The sequence below is a fragment of the Prionailurus bengalensis genome, chromosome A3, assembly GCF_016509475.1.
Source record: "Prionailurus bengalensis isolate Pbe53 chromosome A3, Fcat_Pben_1.1_paternal_pri, whole genome shotgun sequence".
NCBI classification, from domain to species: Eukaryota; Metazoa; Chordata; class Mammalia; order Carnivora; family Felidae; genus Prionailurus; species Prionailurus bengalensis.
This window is the reverse complement of record NC_057354.1, coordinates 114,944,660-114,967,629: the sequence shown is the minus strand read 5'-3', so window position 1 is coordinate 114,967,629 and position 22,970 is coordinate 114,944,660.

Genomic DNA, 22,970 nt, shown 5'->3' with positions numbered 1-22,970 from the left:
ATTCTGATACCCTATGTCTTTTGGTTGGCGCATTTAATCCATTTACATTCAGTGTTATTATAGAAAGATACGGGTTTAGAGTCATTGTGATGTCTGTATGTTTTATGCTTATAGTGATGTCTCTGGGACTTTGTCTCACAGGGTCCCCCTTAGGATCTCTTGTAGGGCTGGTTTAGTGGTGACAAATTCCTTCAGTTTTTGTTTGTTTGGGAAGACCTTTATCTCTCCTTCTATTCTAAATGACAGACTTGCTGGATAAAGGATTCTTGGCTGCATATTTTTTCTGTCTAGCACCCTGAAAATCTCTTGCCAATTCTTTCTGGCCTGCCAAGTTTCAAAAGAGAGATCAGTCACGAGTCTTATAGGTCTCCCTTTATATGTGAGGGCACGTTTACCCCTTGCTGCTTTCAGAATTTTCTCTTTATCCTTGTATTTTGCCAGTTTCACTATGATATGTCGTGCAGAAGATCGATTCAAGTTACGTCTGAAGGGAGTTCTCTGTGCCTCTTGGATTTCAATGCCTTTTTCCTTCCCCAGTTCAGGGAAGTTCTCAGCTATGATTTCTTCAAGTACCCCTTCAGCACCTTTCCCTCTCTCTTCCTCCTCTGGGATACCAATTATGCGTATATTATTTCTTTTTAGTGTATCACTTAATTCTCTAATTTTCCCCTCATACTCCTGGATTTTTTTATCTCTCTTTTTCTCAGCTTCCTCTTTTTCCATAACTTTATCTTCTAGTTCACCTATTCTCTCCTCTGCCTCTTCAAGCCGAGCTGTGGTGGTTTCCATTTTGTTATGCATTTCGTTTAAAGCGTTTTTCAGCTCCTCGTGACTGTTCCTTAGTCCCTTGATCTCTGTAGCAAGAGATTCTCTGCTGTCCTGTATACTGTTTTCAAGCCCAGCGATTAATTTTATGACTATTATTCTAAATTCACTTTCTGTTATATTATTTAAATCCTTTTTGATCAGCTCATTAGCTGTTGTTATTTCCTGGAGATTCTTCTGAGGGGAGTTCTTCCGCTTGGTCATTTTGGATAGTCCCTGGCGTGGTGAGGACCTGCAGGGCACTTCCCCTGTGCTGTGGTGTATACCTGGAGTTGGTGGGCGGGGCCGCAGTCAGACCTGATGTCTGCCCCCAGCCCACCGCTGGGGCCACAGTCAGACTGGTGTGTGCCTTCTCTTCCCCTTTCCTAGGGGCGGGATTCACTGTGGGGTGGTGTGGCTCGTCTGGGCTACTTGCACCCTGCCAGGCTTGTGATGCTGGGGATCTGGCGTATTAGCTGGGGTGGGTAGGCAAGGTGCTCGGGGGCAGGAGGGGCAGGCTTAGATCGCTTCTCCTTAGGTGATTCACTTCAGGAGGGGCCCTGTGGCAGCGGGAGGGAGTCAGATCCGCTGCTGGAGGTTTGGCTCCGCAGAAGCGCAGAGTTGGGTGTTTGCGCGGAGCGAGCAAGTTCCCTGGCAGGAACCGGTTCCCTTTGGGATTTCGGCTGGGGGATGGGCGGGGGAAATGGCGCTGGCGAGCGCTTTTGTTCCCCACCAAACTGAGCTCTGTTGTCAGGGGGCTCAGCAGCTCTCCCTCCCTTTGTCCTCCAGCCTTCCCGCTTTCCGAGCAGAGCTGTTAATTTCTGACCTCCCAGACTCTAAGTCGCGCTTGCTGTCGGAACACAGTCCGCCCGGCCCCTCCGCTTTTGCAAGCCCGACTCGGGGGCTCTGCTTGGCCGGCGAGCCGCCCCTCCGCCCCGGCTCCCTCCCGCCAGTCCGTGGAGCGCGCACCGCCTCGCCGCCCTTCCTACCCTCTTCCGTGGGCCTCTCGTCTGCGTTTGGCTCCGGCGACTCTGTTCTGCTAATCCTCTGGCGGTTTTCTGGGTTATTTAGGCAGGTGTAGATGGAATCTAAGTGATCAGCAGGACGTGCGGTGAGCCCAGCGTCCTCCTAAGCCGCCATCTTGCCCCCTAATTTTACAGAATTTTAATGGTTATGTATCACAATATGAAAGTGAAGCACTCACACTCACAGTAACGGTTATTATAAAGTACGAGTACAGCTGTTCTCCCATACATGACCTAAGAATTGAGGAGCTCACCTCAGGAAGAAATGGGCAGGGAAGACTTCTGAGAGGAAGTGTCCCAAAGCAGCTCTTCCAGGGCAGGACATAGGCTTGGTGACACGAGTTAAAGCAGTTGGAATGCAAATGCCCCAGTTGGGACACAGAGCACTGTACTGGCAAGGGGTCTGTGTTATGTTCACTTCTTGGGGTTGACAAGAGGAAAAGAGAAGCTTCACCCTCAGAGGAAACATAGGGAGTAGAAAGCCCATCTCAGGAAGAGAATTAAGAACTGTGCACCAGGCACAACAACACAAAGTAAGTTTCATCAAACTGCACAATGTGCCATGCTTGCATTACAAATGGTACTGAAACCATTCACAGGGCTGTGTGGCTGCCTTTAGGACAATGAGGAAACTAGGTCCCATGCTCCACTTGGCATGAAAGGAACAGAATCCCTCCAGTTAGAGAAGCTCTAAGAAGATAAGTAGCTAAGCACTGCCTCCTACTACAGGAAAGAAAAGAAGAACCCAGAAAACTAGTCCAGGGCTGAAAAGTGGGCTGAAAGCCTGTGGGAGGAAGGACCTTTGTGGGCTTCCTGGTAGCTTCTCTGAGGAAGGAGGATGTGATCGACTGGTCTTTAGAGGTTGTATGAGGATAAATTTGTCCTTCACTAGGTGGGAAGACCAAATAAACCACAATGGGCCAAGATGCAGGCATGAGGAGGTACACAGACCTGCCCACCTGGAGCCAGGGTTCCTGCAGGAGAGCAGGAAGTAAAGTTAGAGAGTAGATTGAAGCAGAGGGGGCAACACGCCTCCTCACGAGTTAAGGACAGGAAGGAGATGAGGACTTGGTGGCGGGGAGGCTGTGCCAACCCAACCAACTATACCTGGACAGTCTTGTGATGTAGGGATAAAGAAATTCTTCTCTGAAACACAATTTCCTTTCATTTATTAGGAAAGTTCATCTTTAAAAAATCCACTTTGTCTTAGTCAAAGTAAGAAAACGAAGCATAAATTCCTAGGGTGTAGCATAGTGACTAAGAACATGCTTTCTGTATTAGATTACCTGGATTCAAATCCTGACTCCATAAATGACTATGTGACCTGGAACAAATGATTTATTTTCCCTGTGCCTCAGGTTTGGCTTCTGCAAAAATTCTGGAGGTGATAACTCTCACCTTGATAAACAGTGTTAACATTAAATAAGACAGATAAGCTCTTAGTATGATGCTTGGTATATAATAAGCATTCATTAAATGTTAACCTTTACTATCATGTAAAAAGGAAAAGTCCCTGCAGAAGTGGGCGTCAACTTTAATGTGTAAGAACCTTCTCTAAATACAGATGTCAAGGGAGTCCAGATTCAATATGAGGAAACCTGCATTTTTAGTGCCACTCTGGGTGATACAGATGCGGCTGGTCTGAGAGTACTCTGTTAGGAACTCTACCCTCCAGGGCTATATGTAGTGGTGGCAACTCCCTAGCCCAAATGAAAACCCACAGGCAATTTGTAAGGGCAAACCCCAAAAAGGAGCTGAAGGACCAACCCCAAAGCGAAGGAGCTGGAGACGGCAGTAGTGCTGCTCTTGTAGCCCAGAACATTTCCTTTACACTTGTGTGAGACCAGTTCTCCCAGTGCCTAGCAGAACATGGCTTTGCACAGAGCATCAGGAGTTGGACAAGGGCACCTCAGTACCATTACTACCCAGCATATCCCGTTATGAAAGAGGTTTTTGGTGAGGACTTCCCCTGATTTTACAATTTTTCTGTTCCTCCACTCTGAATGCTCTGCTTTTTAAAAGGGCTCAAAGATTTATGCTGTCCCACTTTGGAACTGACCCTCCATTCACAGGCTTGGGAAATTTTTGTGCAGCACATTATGAAGATGAAATGACAGTTTTCTTGAGCAGCAAGGCAACCCTCCAGATGTACCCTCCAGCTCCTCCAGAACACCAGGAACAGCCGTGGATTCCAAACAATAGTAGGCTGAGACCCAAAAATGCTCTTTGTGGTCTTGGATCCTGCTAAGTCCCATCCCAGATTGAAGAAAATTCAGAACTGTGCCTAATAGTCTCCCTTGAAGCCATCCCACAATGTCCTAAGTAAGCATTTAGCCTCCCACTCATGTAGCATGACACAGCACTTGAGACTTGAAAGGGCATGAAGTACACATGGATTTGTTTCTTCGTGGGCTTAATGCTGGAATTACTTCCCTGAGAACCACGTGCACAAAAAATGGTTTCCTGGGGTGAGGAGGTAGAGGCAGTGCACTAGCCCTTCATGCTAGAAGCCCCCTCAGCTAGAGTCACTTTCCATGTGTTCTTTCTATGCTCCTGGCCACAGGGCTTGAAATTATGGCAAATTTATCCTACTTAATTTTATTTTGTTTTTCCAGGTAAATGAAATACTACATGAACCATTTTCCTTATACCATCATTTCCTTATGTCAAGCGTTGAGCTATCTTCTTTTAAGTTGCATTCCTGTCTTGCCTTCTTTGGAGTATAATTGAAGAAACATGGGCTTTGAATTCTGACAGATCTAGTTTGAGTTTGGCCCTGCCATGTGACATCTGTGTGGATTAGGCAAGTTACTTAACTTGCAAGTTTCCTTGGTTTCCTTATCTGTAAAATTAAACTGATATGGAAGGAATTTTGGAGGTGTTTCAGAAGAAAATATGCACAACTATTACAATCCTTATTTCTACAACTGGTCCATCGTAGATATCTATAACTTCTTCCATTATCCATTCCACTGTCCCCATTGCCCTCAGCCAGTTCTTCAGCTAGAAATGTTTTTATGATCTAATAAGATAATTCAAAGTTTCATTCCCAAAGACTCTGAGCTTTGGGAATTCTGGGCTGCTCTATTCTATTATTAACTTTAACGATTGGGCATAGAGATGCCCTAGAGAATCTAAGATTCCTGATATACTCCTTCTTAACTCACATTGGATAGCAACAATTCTATTTCCCCTTCAAAATCAGAATCAACAACTCCTTTGCCTGTTGTTTCAGTGACATGATGAATACAAAGTAACCAAGTGGCATTTTCAACTTCTAGCTTAATCAAACGATTTTTTGCCCAGTGGTGGAAATAAAACTGCATTAGAAACTAAACTTTTAAGACTTCTAAATCAACAGAGCCCAAAGTTGCAGAAATGGGAAGCAAAACATATATTACTACGTACAATAGAGAGAGGAGCCAGGCCACTTCCTCCCCTTGATGGACTATGGGATAATGGGAGAAAATGGAAGAAATAGCACCTGCTGTAACTTACTGGTTTAAAGCATATACTATATATGATAGGATAGCGCCCCAATCCACCAGGTGTTGTCTTCCAGTGGGCAAATAAATGAATAAACAATAGAACATTCTTTCTTTCCAGTCTTTCCAGTATACCCATGCGTGGGACTAGATTGATGTAGCTGCTACCAGCATCAGATGGAATATTTTTTAAGCCAGTTTTTGCTCCTTCATTACTTGGTCAAAAGGAACTCCCCGGGAGTCTGAGCTATTTGTTTGCACAATTTATTCCTACCTTTAGTACCTGTTCAAGCCTGATTTTAATATATGTAATAAAATAAAATGAAATCAAGCCTGATTTTATATATATATAATAAATTATAAATATATATAAAATATATATAAAAAAATAGTTTTCCATAAGTGCTATATGTATTATAACATATAGCATTACATATTATAATGCAGCATAATATTTAACACTACATAATATAGCATAATGTATATACGTGTGTGCACACATATGTGTGTACATGCCAAAGTCCCTACCAGATACTTTGGGTATTATTGGACCATCTGGATCATAAGATCCAAGTAGAAAAGCAGCCTATGCTTATGGATCATTTAATAAATAAGTTAGAACAGCAAACTCAAATAAGAGATATGTTGCCCAGAATTCAAATATCCCATTGAGTGCCATGCCTCATTCTTAGTAATAGGACTCAAGATGCAGCAATGTGTCTTTCACTTTGAAGGACATGATCTCTATAAACCCCAGACCACAGAATTCCTAGAAACTTCACCAGGACAGTAAGTTTATCTTCCATCCTCTGGCATGTATATGTCTAGCAAAAACACCTAGGAATTTGCTAGTTGATGGTGGTCCATCAACACCATATTATCAGCATAGTGGAGAGTATGATACTCTGTAAAAAACTGACATGTTCAAGATCTCTGCAGACTCAATTTTGACAGTTGACATGACACTTGAGTAAAACACTAAATGTAGGGGTGCCTAGGTGGCTCAGTCAGTTGAGTGTCCAACTCTTGATTTTGGCTCAGGTCATGATCCCAGGGCCATGGGATCAAGCTCCACATCAGTCGCTATGCTGAGCATGGAGTCTGCTTGGAATTCTCTCTCTCTCTCTCTCTCTCTCTCTCTCTTTCCCTCTGCCCCTCTCCCCTACTTTCTCTCTCTCTCTCAAATAAAAAAAAAAATTTTTTTAAACAGTAAAGTTATACTGTTGTCCCAAAACATTAAAAAAACACACACAAAATAATTACCTACTTCTTGTGTTCTTTTCTGTTGATTTAAAGAATATAGGGTAGCCCAGATTAAAAGTTGTATACCAAGAACTGATACATGAATTCAGCAAAGCCACAGGATATAAAATCAATGTACAGAAATCTGTTGCATTTCTTTTTTAAAAAATTGTTTTATTTACTTTTGAGAGAGAGAGGGAGAGAGAGACAGAGTGAGAGGTGGGGAAGGACAGAGAGAGAGAAAGACACACAGAATCTGAAGCAGACTCCAGGCTCTGAGTTGTCAGCACAGAACCCGATGTGGGGCTTGAACCCACAAACCATGAGATCATCATGAGAACCACGAGCCAAAGTCAGAGGCTTAACCAACTGAGACACCCAGTCAGTTTCTATATTTCTACACACCAATATATATTCTATATTTCTAAACACCAATGATGAAGCAGCAAAAAGAGAAATCAAGGAAGTGATCCCATTTATAATTGCACCCAAACCCATAAGATACCTAGGAATAAACCTAACAAAAGAGCTAAAAAGTCTATACATTGAACACTATAGAAAGCTTATAAAAGAAATTGAAATTGAAGAGGACACAAAGAAATGGGAAAACATTCCATGTTCATGCACTGGAAGAACAAATATTGTTAAAATGTCAACACCCAAAGCAATCTACATATTCAATGCAATCCCTATCAAAATAACACCAGCATTATTCACAGAACTAGAACAAACAATCCTAAAATTTGTATTGAACCAGAAAAGACCCTGAATAGCCAAAGTATTGGGGAAAAAAAGAACCAAAGCTGGAGGCATCATAATTCAGGACTTGAAGCTATATTACAAAGCTGTGATCATCAAGGCAGTATGGTAGTAGCACTAAAACAGACACATAAATCAATGGAACAGAATAGAAAACCTGGAAATGGATCCAAAAATGTATGGCCAACTAATCTTTGACAGAGAAGGAAAGAATATCCAATGGGAAAAAGACAATCTCTTCAGCAAATGGTGCTGGGAATACTGGACAGCAACATGCAGAAGAATGAACCTGGACCACTTTCTTACACCATACACAAAAATAAACTCAAAATAGATGAAAGACTTAAATGTAAGACTGGAAACCATCAAAATCCTAGAGGAGAAAACGCAAAAACCTCTTTGACCTGAGCCTCAGCAACTTCTTACTAGACACATCTCTGGATGCAAGGGAAACAAAAGCAAAAGTGAACTATTGGGACCTCATCAAGATAGAAAGCTTCTGCACAGTGAAGTAAACAATCAACAAAACTGAAATGCAACCAACAGAATGGGTGAAGATACTTACAAATGACATATTGGATAAAGGGCTAGTATGCAAAAACTATAAAGAAGTTACTAAACTCAACACCCAAAAAACAAATAATCCAGTGAAGACATGGGCAGAAGACATGAATAGACACTTTTCTAAAGAAGATATGCAGATGGCTAACATACACATAAAAAGATACTCAACATCACTCATCATCAAGGAAATACAAATCAAAAAGACAGTGAAATAGCACCTCACATGTCAGAATGGATAAACAACTCAGGAAACAACAGATGTTGGTGAGCACATGGAAAAAGGGGAACTCTTTTGCACATTTGTGGGAATGCAAACTGGTGTAGCCACTCCGGAAAACAATTTTTGAGGTTCTTGAAAAAATTAAAAATAGAACTACCTTATAACCCAGCGATTGCACTACTAGGTATTTATGCAAAGGATACAAAAGTCCTAATGTAAAGGGGCACATGCATGCACCCTAATTTTTATAGCAGCACTATCAACAATAGCCAAAGTATGGAAAGAGCCCAAATGCCCATCGACTGATGAATGGATAAGGAAGATATGGTGTATATATACAACGGGGTATTACTCGGCAATCAAAAAGAATGAAATCTTGCCATTTGCAACAATGGCTGGAACTAGAGTTTATTATGCTAAGCAAAATAAGTCAGTCAGAGAAAGACAAATATCATATGATTTCACTCACATGTGGAATTTAAGAAACAAAAAGATGAACATAGGGGAAGGGAAGGAAAAATAAGATAAAAACAGAGAGGGAGGCAAACCATAAAAGACTCTTAAATACAGAAAACAAACTGAGGTTTGCTGGAGGGGAGGGGGGAGGTAATGGGCTAAATGGGTGATGAGCATTAAGGAGGGCACTTATTGGGATGAGCACTGTGTGTTATATGTAAACAATGAATCACTGGGTTCTACTCCTGAAACTAATACTACACTGTATGTTAAGTAACTTGAATTTAAATAAATAAATTTTTAAAAATAAATATGGTAAAATTTCAAAAAGTAATAAAAATAAAAGCTCTATACCTGGTACCAGAGACTGAGGTTGGCACTATTTTCTCTCATATCCCCAAAGACTTCTTTTTTTTTTTTTTTTAATTTTTTTTTTTTCAACGTTTATTTTATTTTTAGGACAGAGAGAGACAGAGCATGAACGGGGGAGGGGCAGAGAGAGAGGGAGACACAGAATCGGAAACAGGCTCCAGGCTCTGAGCCATCAGCCCAGAGCCTGACGCGGGGCTCGAACTCCCGGACCGCGAGATCGTGACCTGGCTGAAGTCGGACGCTTAACCGACTGCGCCACCCAGGCGCCCCTCCCCAAAGACTTCTAACTGACCTTTCCTATGATAATAGAATTCTTGCACAAGTCAGATACCCATTGTTGGGATTCTTCCAGTAGCCAAGAATATCTATTCCAACTATAAAATAGAATGTAATTGCTGAGTGGATACATAGATCCACTTGGCCCAGTATTGTAGGCAGAATTTCAAAAATGGTCCCCCAAAGATGTCCCACTCTAATCCCCAGAACCTGTAGATTTGAGGAGTTCTCATCTTCATGGTTATGTTAGTTATATGACAGAGCTGGTTTTAAAACAAGAATATTATCTGGCTGAGCCTAATCTAATCACATGAGCCCTTAAAAGGCAGAGCACTTTGTCCAGCTGGCAGCATAAGGAAAAGTCAGAGATTCAACGTGTGAAAAGAAGTCGATATGTCATTTCTGGCTTTGAAAATAGAAAGGGATGGTCACATGCAAAGGAATGCAGGCAACCTCTAGGATCAGAGGAGAACCTCTCTGGTCAACAGTCAGCAAGGAAACTGGAATCTCAGTCCTACAAGAATAAGTAACTGAATTGTGCCAACAATCTGATGAACTTTGCAGTGGGTTTATCCATAGAGCCTTCAAATAAGAGTCTAGCCCACATGATACCTTTGACCTTGGAAAACCCTAAACTGAGATCCCAGCCAAGCTTACACAGTTGATCTATAGAATTGTGAGCTAATAAATGGGTGTTGTTTTAAGCCACTAAGTTTGTGGTGATTTGTTACACAGCATAGAAAACTAATACACTAATACCCACTCTGATAAGACTCAGGTGAAAACTATTATTTATCATCTGACATCTATAAACTTTACTCTGACAGAACACAGTAACCTTTTTGGTCATCAGGGATTAGTGTCACTTCAGAGTCACTGTACAAAAAACCCTGAAAAGATTAGGTATTCCCATTTTCCATTCATAAACTCTTTACAGAAAAGCTAGGATAAATACTTAAAGTACATACTTGTAGGTGCATTCAGGATCCTTCCTCAAAAGGACATGTTTTTCACTTCATTCAAGGGGCCCTCTCTGAGAGTTGGCTTAGATCTTGGAATTAAATGATATGTTGTGACTATTCAAATTATTTCTCTGTTCACCAGAACTACAATTGTTTTGATGATACATATTAAAAAGAAACCTTAGGGGGCGCCTGGGTGGCTCAGTCGGTTAGGCGTCTGACTTCAGCTCAGGCCATGATCTCTCAAACTCAGGTTTGTGGGTTCGAGCCCCACATCGGGCTCTGTGCTGACAGCTCAGAGCCTGGAGCCTGCTTCAGATTCTGTGTCTCCCTCTCTCTCTGCCCCTCCTCTGCACGCTCTCTCTCTCTCTCTCAAAAATAAACATTGAAAAAAAATTTTTTTAAGATTTGAGTAGGTCATTATATTCATTTCCTACCACTGCTGTAAAAGTTACAACAAACTTAATGGCTTAACACAAATTTGTTATATTACACTTCTGGGGGTCAGAAGTCTTAAAATGTGTTTTTGCAATGCTATCTATATAATCAAGTTTCAGCAAGGCTGCATTCCTTCTATAGGCAGAAATAAATTGGTAAAATCTTATAATTCTCCTGCAATGTCAGACATTTTTACCTATCCCCTGAAATCTTTGGTGATCTATTTCTTGTTATGGGTCTGGAGTAATAAAAGATGTTAGGAGTCTTGAGTCTTGAGATGAATAAGCATCCCTGTGAAATAACTATAACCGAGGTCCTTACAGAGACCTCAAGCAATGGAGGTTATGACAAGAAACCAGATCACTAAACTCCACATAGATGTCTCTATCTCAGTTATTAGAATTCCATTCTTTCCAATCAATGCCCCAACTTTTAAAAAAGATCTGGTGAGCCCTGAATCCAAATTTGCTTTAACTCTGCAATCTACAGTATCAAATTCTGAATCTTATGTTTTTGATACATTAATGATGGCTATGACTACAAGAGACAAAAGGTTCTTTTAAGGCAGTCATAAAAGCTCTCTGGTTTTCTGACAATGCTTTGAGCCAAGAAATTTAAGTTTTGAGGTTTTTTTTCTTTTTCTTTTTAAATGTTCTCCAATGCAGTCAGAAGTAGTTATCCCATGCCATAGTCCTCGTGGTTTTCATATCCATTATAATACTCTATTGAAGCAAGCACTTGGCCCCGCTAAAGCTTTGCCGTCAACAGGCACTTTATAATAGACAACTACACCTGATAATTTAGTAGCTGTTTTGCCACTATATGCCAATATCTGTGTTTCTCCCGTAGATGAAGTCATTACTGCTTCAAACATAACCAGGTCTGATCACCATATGTGAGGGTGTGTTTCTTACCATCATACACTTTTTCAGTCAGAAAAGCCCCTGTAGATATTTCAAGCAAGAAGGGATACATCTCAGAGATAGAGGCTACATTCAAAAATGTAGAAATGTCCAGGGTACTGACCATATAGGAATCCCAGGAAGCTATCACCAGCAAGCTCAGGTGTCTAGGGCATCAAGTGAGTGATTGTCAGCAGGCCACAAGAACGTACCACTGTTCACCAAAGCCCACCTTCTGCTCACCAGACATAGGCACAGTAACTGCTTTTGTTTTTCTTTTGCCTTTCAAATCACATGTGAATGTGTCCTTGAAAGAATATAACCAAGAATCCCACTGTCAAGGACTCTGAAAAATGTGGTTTCAGTCCTTAAGCATAGAAAAAAAAAGTGGTGCAGAGTTTTCCACAGGTGATTTTGTACCTAATGGTTAAAAAATGATTTCTTTAAGGAAAAGATGGTGAATTATTAGAGGACAGGATGGTATGTGTGTGTGTACATACATGTGTTTAATGTTCTTACCAGACAAAATAAAAAGTTAACATCTGTGGTGGATATCAGGGCTGTCTAATTCTTTTTCTTTCAGGCCTTTTGGAGAATTGATTTTCCTTGAGTTCCTTGAGGTTAGGTGAGGCTTACTCTAGTCAAAAAAATTAAAAGTCACATATTTTAATTCACATGGAAGCTTTTAATTGCTGAGGTTCAACAATCCACCCTGTTGTTCTACTGTTGGGAATAATCAGAGAAGCAAATGTTGATATGGAGGTAAATGCTAAACCATCATATGGAAGACACATTTTTTGGAGAGGTTCCCAACCCACAGTGAACTTTGCTAGAGCAAGAAATGAATCTTCATCAATTTAAGCCACAGCGACTAGGGATTGTTTGTTACAGTAACATAATCTATTATGACTGATACAGACATTGATAACTGAAGTGGTAAGGGATATTGCTAACCAATAATCTAAATCTATAGCCTTGGCTAAAAGAAATCATGCAATGGGAAGTGAGAAAATGGATACTGGAGGCTGGAGAGATGGAAATTCAAGTTATCTGGTGGCAAACCATTTGGTAAAACTGTAGCCAACAGTAAGTTAGGAGGCAATCATGTACTCAGTGAACTTGCATACAGAATTTGAAAAAAGGACAAGAATTGTGTGTGTTTATTGCTGCATTTGGCAAAGAAATTAGCTCATAAAAGATTTGACACTTGTTTGTTTGCAAACTGTAGCAGATTGGAAGAGGCAACTGCTTCCCAACTCCAACAGTAAAGAAACATTTGAGATACAAAACTTGATTAAAATTGGGCTTAAAGAAAGAGTCAAATCAAGAGCCATTGTATGGAGGGGTACCTGGGTGGCTCAGGCAGTTAAGTGTCCGCCTTCAACTCAGGTCGTGATCTCGTGGTTTGTGAGTTCGAGCCCCGCATTGGGCTCTGTGCTGACAGCTCAGAGCTTGGAGCCTGCTTCAGATTCTGTCTCCTCCTCTCTCTGCCCCTCCTGTGCTCATGCTCTCTCTCTCTCTCTCTCTCTCTCTCAATAAATAAACGTTAAAAAAAAACATTTTTAATAACAAATAAAAAAAGAGCCATTATATGGAGAGTTAACACCTGTGAGTGAATTAAGTCATCTCAAACAATATCAACAAAATCCTATTAAAGTGTTCCACCAAGGAGATTCTCTCAATTAGACACAATAACTCAGGAAAAAGGTGCTAAAACTGTGGTTTCCCACTGAAGTCCAATAAAATCAAGGCATGTGCAATTGCAGATCTCCAGAGAGAGATCAGGATGACAAAGCAAATACAGAAATTTAAGAACTGTGTCTGAAAAAGAACTGTGGATGTGCCTATTTGGCACATGCAACCGATTTTAATTATACTGATAGAGAGACTACTAAGATTTTGAAATAACTGAGGAAGCATGGCTAGGACTAAAAGAGTCTTTGTTGAAAATTTTAAACAACCCTTGGACACCAAATATCTACAGACTACAAGGAGCTCAATAAGGCTATTCACACCCTGTCCCAATGCTCATTTCTTGTGTGGCCAATGGGACTAATGTAAAGGAAAGAATCTTCTCTGAGGGAGAAGCCAAGGGCTACAGTAACTGGACTCTATAGCCCTCTCAGAGAGCCTACCTGGGGCCTAATCTAGGAATATTCCACTTAAAATAATTTCACAGGACTGATCTCCAAGATCTTCCCAAGTTTCTTATTGAGAATTAACCATCCTCCTTGATGTTATGAAAACACTATTTTTTTTTTGTTTACTTAGTTATTTTGAGAGAGAAACAACAAGAGTGGGGAAGGGACAGAGAGAGAGAGAGGGAGAGAGAGAGAGAGAGAGAGAGAGAGAGAGAGAATCCCAAGAAGGCTCCGCGCCATCAGTGCAGACCCCCAATGCAGGGCTCAAACCCATGAACCACGAGATCATAACCTGAGCTGAAATCAAGGGTCAGAGGCTTAACTGACTGAGCCACCCAGGTGCCCTGTGAAAACACTGTTTTTCAACCTCTCTTGCATTACAGCCATTTATATACATGTATGTCCCCAATCTAAACTGAGTTCTTTGAGGGCAAGTGCAAACTCTCATTTATCTACATGTCTTTAGGTAAAGGGCTCTCAAAAATATCTACGTAGGTGAATTTCGGAATTGTCTAGATCAGTATCTACTGCTTCCATTTTTTTCCTTTCAGAATGGAAATGTTTATTCAGCTTATCCAGTACCTGTTTCACCAGCGGATACAGGTTGAGTTTTAAGGCTGAATTTTTAGTTCATAAATCTCATAATCAAGAGCCACTACATGTAGAGACTCTGGTCTTCACTCCGAGTTCCTTGGTTTGGGGGCATCTCCCTTGTGGAGGGGATGGAGGCATTCTGTGTGGGGAGGAGCGTGAACCAACTATTTAGTGTCCAGGAAATGGGCTACAATGGGTATTAGTTTATTCACTTATATTTCTAGTTCTTCTCCTTCAATATATATGACAGGACTGACCATGTGACTGGTTCCGGACAATAACTTGGGAGCATATGTAATATAGGGCACTGATTTGGGGGTGGAACGTTTAATTTCTTGCCAGTGTAAGACACTATAGAACTCCCTTCCCTGCTTCAGCAACTGGCAACATTTCAAATGATAGAGCCCCTGTAGCTTGGATTCCTGAATGGGGACAATATAAGACAGAGCCCCTTGTCCACCTGAAATGGATATGTAGTATGAGCAAGAAATAAACCTGTTTTGTGGTGTTTTTGTTACCATGGCATCATATGGCATATCAAAACTGATTTAGTATTCCTATGTGAGTTATCCAAGTTATTTTGAAATCTTCTTGGTTTGTGTGATTCATAAATCTTTGGAATGTGTCTCCCCTAAACTCCTATAAAAAGACGGAAATCCTCTGTGCCCCAATTCCAGCAGACAACCATCCTGTCCTTCCTATCCATTCTCAGTGGTGGGCATGCACTGTCTTGAGGGGAAGTATGGTGAAGTGCTTTACTTACGTGCAGCAAATCTGCTTCTCTATTATTTCTACCCCTTACTTTTTTTCTTTTTTTAGAGAACTTTAATTCTAGTGTAGTTAACATACAGTGTTATATGAGTTTCAGGGATACAATATAGTGATTCAAAATTCTATACATTACTCAGTGCTCCTCAAGAGCAGAGTACTCTTAATCCCCTTCACCTATTTCACCCATCCCCCCACCCACCTCTGGTAACCATCTGATCATTCTCTATAGCTGAGAGTCTGTTTTTCAGTTTGTCTCTCTTTTTTTCCCTTTGTTTTGCTTCTTAAATTCCACATATGAGTGAAATCATATATTTGTCTTTCTCTGACTGACTTATTTCACTCAGCCTTATATTCTCTAGCTCCATTCACATCGTAGCAAATGGCAAGATTTCATTCTTTTTTATAGCCGAATAATATTCCATTGTGTGTATGTGTATGCGTGTGTGTGTGTATATATACATATATACACACATATATATGTATACATATATGTATACACACACACACACACAATATCTTCTTTATCCATTTACCTATCGATGACACTGGGTTGCTTCCATAATTTTGTTATTGTAAATAATGCTGAATACATCCCTGGGAAGTTTCATTAGTGAATATCTATTGATAAGTTCTCAGATTTTGTGCACCTGAAAATTTTTCTTGTTCACCTTTAATTTTGAAAGACTATTTTCCTGGTTATAAAATTCAAAGTGGACACTTACTTGTTTGCAGCACTTTACAGATATCATTCTATCACGTCTGGTGTCCATTATTGTCAGGTTAAAGTCTGTTATTCTTTTGTATGTGATCTATCTTTTATGTCTGGCTGTGGTTTTTTTCATTTATGTATGTATGTGTGTATTTTTTAAATTCCAGTATAATTAACATACAGTGTTATGTTAGTTCCAGGTGTAAAATACGGTGATTCGACAATTCTACAATTACTCAGTGCTCATCATGATAAATGCTCTCTTAATCCCCTTCACCTATTTCACTCATCCCACCATTCACCTCCTCTCTGGTAATTGTTTTTCCCTGACTGACTTATTTCACTTAGCATTATACCCACTAGATCCATCCATATTGTTACAAATGGCAAGATTTCATTCCTTTTTATGGCGGAGTAATATTCCATTGTATATACACACCATGTCTTCTTTATCCATTTATCTATAGATGGACATTTTGGTTGCTTCTGTATGTTGACTATTGTAAGTAATGCTGCAAAAAACATAGGGGTGCATATACCTTTTCAAATTAGCGTTTTTATATTCTTAGGTTGAATGCTCAGTAATGAAATTACTGGGTCATGTGGTAATTCTATTTTTAATTTTTTGAGGAGCCTTCATACTGTTTTCCATACTGGCTGCACCAGTTTGCATTCCCACCAACAGTGCACGAGGGCTCCTTGTTGTTTCTTGTGTTGTTGATTTTAAACAATCTGACAAGTGTGAGGTGGTATCTCACTGTGATTTTGATTTCCATTTCCCTGATGATGATTATGAGTGATGAGTGATGTTGGTCATCTGTATGCCTTCTTTGGAGAAATGTCTGTTCATGTCTTCTGCCTATGTTTAATGGGATTATTTGTGTTTTTTTGGAATTGAATTGCACAAGTTTATATATTTTGGATACTAACCTTTTATCAGATAGATCATTTGCAAATATCTTCTCCCATTCAGTGGCCTGTCTTTTAGTTTTGTCGGTTGCTTCCTTTGCTATGCAGAAGCTTATTTTGATGTAGTCTCAATAGTTTATTTTTGCTTTAGTTTCCCTTGTCTCAGGAGACATATCTAGAAAAATGTTGTTATGGGTGATGCCAGAGGAATTACTGTACTGTCTTCTAGGATTTCAGCTCTCACATTTAAGTTCTTAACCCATTTTGAGTTTATTTTTGTTTATGGGATAAGAAAGTGGTCCAGTTTCATTCTTTTCATGTATCTGACCAGTTTTCCCAACACCATTTGTTGAAGAGACTGTCTTTTTACCATTGCATATTCTTTCCTGCTGTGCTGAAGATTAATTGACCATATAGTTGTAGGTTCATTTAGGGTTTTCCATTCTGATACATTGATCTATGTGTCTATCTTGTGCCAGTACCATCCTGTTTTGATTACTACAGCTTTGTAACACAACTTTAAATCTGGAATTGTGTTGCCTCTACTTCTGTCTTTCTTTGTGAAGAATGCTCTGGCTCTTCGGGGTCTTCTGTGGTTCCATATAAATTTTAGGATTATTTGTTCTGGTTCTGTGAAAAATGCTGGTGGTATTTTGATAGGGATTGCATTAAATATGTAGATTGCTTTTGGTTGTAGAGACATTTTAACAATATTTCTTCCAGTCCATGAGTATGGAGTATCTTTCCATTTCTTTGCATTATCTTCAATTTCCTCCATCAATGTTCTATGGTTTTCAGGATACAGATCTTTCGCCTTCTAGGTTTATTCCTAGGTATATTATTATTATTGGTGCAATTGTAAATGGGATTATTTTCTTAATTTCTCTTTCTGCTGCTTTTTTTTAATCTGTGTATAGAAATGCAGCAGATTTCTGCACACTGATTTTGTGTCCTGTGACCTTACTGAATTCATTTATCAGTTCTCATAGAACTAGAAAACTTTAGGGCCTATTCTATAGAGTAACATGTCCTCTGAACATAATTAAAGTTTATTTCCTTCTTAAAAATTTGGATGCCTTTTATTTCTTTTTGTTGTCTTACTGCTGTGGCTAGGACTTCCAGGACTATGTTGAATAAAAGGGGTAAGAATGGACATCCTTGTCCTGTTCCTCACCTTACATCTACCCCTTACCCTTAGTTCTTCTTTTCTATGCAAGAGAAACTAAGGACACTTCTTCTTCTATCAATATCCTCTAAAAAGTTCTTCTCTGTAGGATATTTAACCGTTTCTTGGGTAGCAGTTTTCAGACTCCTCTCTATCCTCATCACCCTTCTCTGTATTGCAGTGCTAATGTTCCACTTAAAATATTCTCATTAAGACAGATCTCCAGGGCTTTCTCAGTTTCTCACTGAGAATTAGCCATTCCTCTTTGATACTGTGAAAACCCTATTTGTAAACCTCTCTGGCATTACAGTCACTTTATATATCACTTTATATGCATATATTTCTCTCCATCTAAACTGAGTTTCTTGAGGGAAAACTCACATTGATCTATATGTCTGTAGGGATTATCACAGCACTGGACACATTATAGAAAGGACAAAGGAAGATTCATAAGTGTAGTAGGTTGAATATTGGCCCCAAAGATATCCAGGTCTTAATCCCTTGAATTTATGAATGTTACCTTAGATGGTAAGAGAGACTTTGTAAATGTGATGAAGAATCTTGAGATGAGATTATCCTGGATTATCCATGTGGGCCCTAAACATAACCACACGTATCCTACAGAAGAGAGAAGGCAATGTGTGACATCAGAAGAGGGGGAAGGAGACAGAGAGAAACAGAAAGACAGACCGAGAGATATTTGAGGATGCTACACTGTGGGCTTTGAAGATAGAAGTAATGCAAGCAAGGAATGCAGTGAGCCAAGGAATGCAAGCAATGCCACTCTAGAAGCTGGAAAAGTTAAGGAAACTGATTCCATGAGCCTCTGCAGAGAGTACTCCTGCCAACACCTTGGTTTGGGGCCAGTGAAACTGATTTCAGACTTCATCTGGAAGACAGAAATGTGAGAAAATAAATGTGTGTTGTTTTAAGCCACAACGTTCGTGATAATTTATGATAGTGGCAATATAAAAATAATACAGTGATCAAGGGATTCCATGTGTCTGACCTTCTGATAGTCTGAACAACACTCCAAGCATCTGGAACAAACCAGCACCACACTTGACACCTACCAGACAATCTACACTATTTACAACTGGTGGGAGCCACCATATCTTCCAAGGGAAGGAAAGGCGCTTTTTTTTTTTTTGCCTTTATTTTAGACACACAAGCAATAATTTCCATTCTTTTTTTTAATTTTTAAAAAATATTTATTGATTTTTGAGAGTGGGAGAGAGAGAGAGAGAGAGAGAAAGCATGAGGAGGGGAGGGGCAGAGAAAAGGGAGACAGAGAATCTGAAGCAGGCTCTGTGCTGACTGTAGAGAGCCTGGTGCAGGGCTTGAACCCACAAACCGTGAGATCATGACCTGAGCCGAGGCCAGATGCTTAACCAATTGAGTCACCCAGGCACCCCACAATAATTTCCAGTCTTACAGGAATAAGTCATAAATTAAAGTTGGGTTACCTTAAATTCACATCACATCCCTGGCTTTTTCATAGCACTGGAAAAATTTCCAATATTGACCAGCTATCAACATTCATTTTACTCAAACCACACATAATTTATTAAATTAAAAATTATCACAATTTTAATATCATTGTCAGGATATAGTTTTATGAAATCAAAGGAACTATAGCATTCTGGAGAATGGGGACATATTAGAAAAGGTACACTATCCTTCATGGAGATTCAATGGGAAAATAAAAAAATGGTTTTCTTGGAATGTATTAACACTAAATGAGCTCTTCATAAGGTGGTATCACCATTTATCTCACCCACTTTTGGTTCCTTGTTGTGTGGTGCCGTGAAATGTAATTAGCCAAAAAGAAAGATGCACTTTGCTACTTCCCTACTCCTCACTCACTCCTCTGAGCATGCCTTGACTTCAGTATCTTTTCCTGGAACATGCACACAGCTGAAGTCATTCTTTTTTAGAAAGCCCCTCCAATTGGTCAGGTTCCAGGACTGATATTTATTAGCTATATGATTTGGGGCACATTATTTAAACTCTCTGAGTAGATAGAGAAAACAGCACTTACCATTCAGGTAGACTGGGAGGTTTAGGTAGATAAATACACCTTGTTTAGCTCAATGTGTGGCACCCAGTGAGTACTCTGGTAAATAGAACCTGGGATGAGAGATGGGAGACAAAGGGAATATATCTTCTATGTCCCTGGGTGTCTTTGGTATCTGCTACCTCTATTAGGGCTGTGCAAATGCTGATTTGCTCCTGCCTCCCATTTGGAGGCTCCCTGGGACCCTTGATGACAATCCCCCACAGTGCACCTGTGCTCTTCCCTGCCGTTGCCTCAACTCTTTTGTGCATGTGAATACTTGAATGCATGATTCATCTTCCCAATTTGATTGAAAACTTCCTGAAAGGCAGAGAATACACTTTACATATCTGTGCTGTCTACACACTTAGCACAATGCAGGATGCACATTGTATATTTGATTTTTTATTATTGGCTAAATGAATAAAAAAATATTCTTCAATGGGAAAAGTGGGAGAAAGGGCAACAAAAGCTTGTTTTTGAAATGGTATGGGTTGTTTGTTTGTTTTTCTGGGTTGGGGAGGCAGTGCATTGCCAGCTCGGTGCCAGGTTAAAATCACTAGGCTAAAACCAGATCTTGACATTATGGACCATCTACAGCAGTAAACACAATCTCTACCAGCCAATAGGACCTCTAAGCCCTTCATTTGGAAATTTATTTGGGTTAAATTAGCAATTATCTGAATCACTGTGCTTGTTTTGATATGAGAGGACAGGTGGCTTTCTATGGTACTCACTCCAGCAACAGTGACTATGGGCCCCAGAACCCCCCTTGGGCCTTAGAACTTCTGTTCCCTGGTGAGGGTGAGGATTAGTCTCTGGAGGAACAAACCATAACATTCAACCTGACTCTGATTTCAGTTGGTGAGGTGTTCTGTATTCTGAAATGAGCACGAGCATTCAGTGCATTTGAAGACATTGTCAAGTTCTGGCCAGAGTGGGGCCCGGGGCTCCAGGCCTGTATTTTGCTGCACAACAGAAGCTTAGAGAACATAAAGAAGCCCCTTGCTAATCTACATGCCATCCTAGGTGACACACTCGTACATCCTGCTTGGTAAACAATTTTTTAAAAGATAAGACCAAAGAAATGATCACACTTTTCATTTCAGAAAAGTGTATTTGATGTGGAAATTTTCACCTGAACCTCCCCATCTTCCCATAACAGGCAACAGCACCAGCTGCTGATTTCTTGCTTAACAGAGTAGCAAGAATTATCAGACCTGTTGCCTTGGTGTCATTTCTTTACTTTTTCCTTTTTCATTAATTTCGGTGTACTAGGCAGGGAAGGAACAAAAATGTACGAATGGCAATTCTGATGTCAAGATGAGGCATCCATAAAATTTAGATTGCTGAGCAATAAAATGTAGAAGCTACAGGGAAGTCATATTTGAGGGCTTGGCTCTCCAAAGTTAATGACAATCATTGATTTTTTTAACTGAATTTCAGAGATTAAAGTCATTAGGATTTAGATCTTTGCCATTTTTGATGACTAGATCTTTGGAACACTTTGTCCACATCTGTAATATTAATGCTATAAAATGAATCTTCACTTAAAAATGAGCATCATTATGTACTTCAGTGAGGCCAGCAAGATCCCATTTTTAATGATTTTCCATTCTCTCTTAAAACTTAGCCATGACCTATGTCCTCTGCCTCTTAGGAAATGTTTGTGTTCTTTCCTTACTCTAGGGCATCTCACTTAATGATTCTGAGACCTATTTCTCTATGTTTGTTTAGATACATTCATGGTGGGCATGTCAATAAACAGAAAGTTTGGTTGCTTAATAAGAAGACAATTCTGAATAACTGCATCAAAGATATGAAAACAAAAATGCTGCCTTTAAATGCAACAAACTCTCAGCTGTTGAAATGACTAGATCACCTACGTAAGACAAGATCCATTTCTCAAAGTGCACTTGCAAAGCACAGCAGGCAATATTGAGTCAGTGTCTGAAGGACTCTGAAGTCCAGTGCAGGAAACCACACAAGGCAAACATGACTGGATGTACACTGCTAACAAGGATTATATGTTGATTTGAAGAGTTTGTAAATGAAATTTAATGTGCACTGACTTCTTTTTTATGAGGAAAAAAAGTTGCTAAGTTTTAGATTAACTTCTTAAGGAAAGGCTTATTAAGTCACTTAACCAAACTAATGGGAAAGCCTCTACCTTACTACACGGGTCAGGGGTGGATTCTCCAATCATTTCACCAGTAGCTAAGTATCACCCAGAGTAACTTCTTCCAGAACATAAAAGAGCCTAATGGAAACTGACCTGACCCTTTGCACCCTCAGCCACATCACACCTCCCTCCATCAGTCTGAAGGTTACAATGAAAAAGAAATTGACCTTTCTCTCTTCCCTTATTCCAATTATTCCCAACAAAAGCCACAAACGTGGCCTGGCTCCTACAATTCCAAGTCTTTGTTAACCGAGGCGCTATATACAAGCCAACTCTTCCTGACTTTTCCATTTCTCCTCTCATTTTTATTTTATAAGCAGAGAAGCACTGTGAGTTTATAAACATTACTCCTCTGGAAAAATCTGTTATCTTCAGTGAATGGCTCATAGGCAGCCTTTTGAGCAATAGCAAACAACCTGCTGTTTTCTTTACTTTCCCTTGTAACCACTCACCAGTGTAATTGCAGCCACGAACAACAGCTGGAAATCGAAACTGCTTTCTCAAAAAAGACATTGAAGACTTGTGAACAATCAACAACTATGGTTTGTAAGAAAAGGAGCCTCGCTTTCCTTCAGTTCCTATTTCAGCTGCTGGGCATCAGTTTTTAATATTAAGTTCCGTTCTTTGTGATTCATTCCAAAATTATTTTATTCATCATGTCCTTATTTCTCTCATATGCTCAGCAGGCAAGATAAACAACAACCACGATGAGGGGAAAAGTGAGGCAGAGCCCAGACCTGCCCTCCCTCTCATGGGCTGGTTCTCACACCCACACAGCCTTCTCCTTTCCTGCCCCTTCACTGTCTCCCTAGATGGAGGAGTAGCGCTCCAAGAGGCCATCCTGCCAAGAATTCTTTACCTAAAAATCCAACTTTATCTTGCTGCCCCATATCTTGCCTCTTTTTTGGACCTCATCTCCTTGTTATCTCATCATTTCC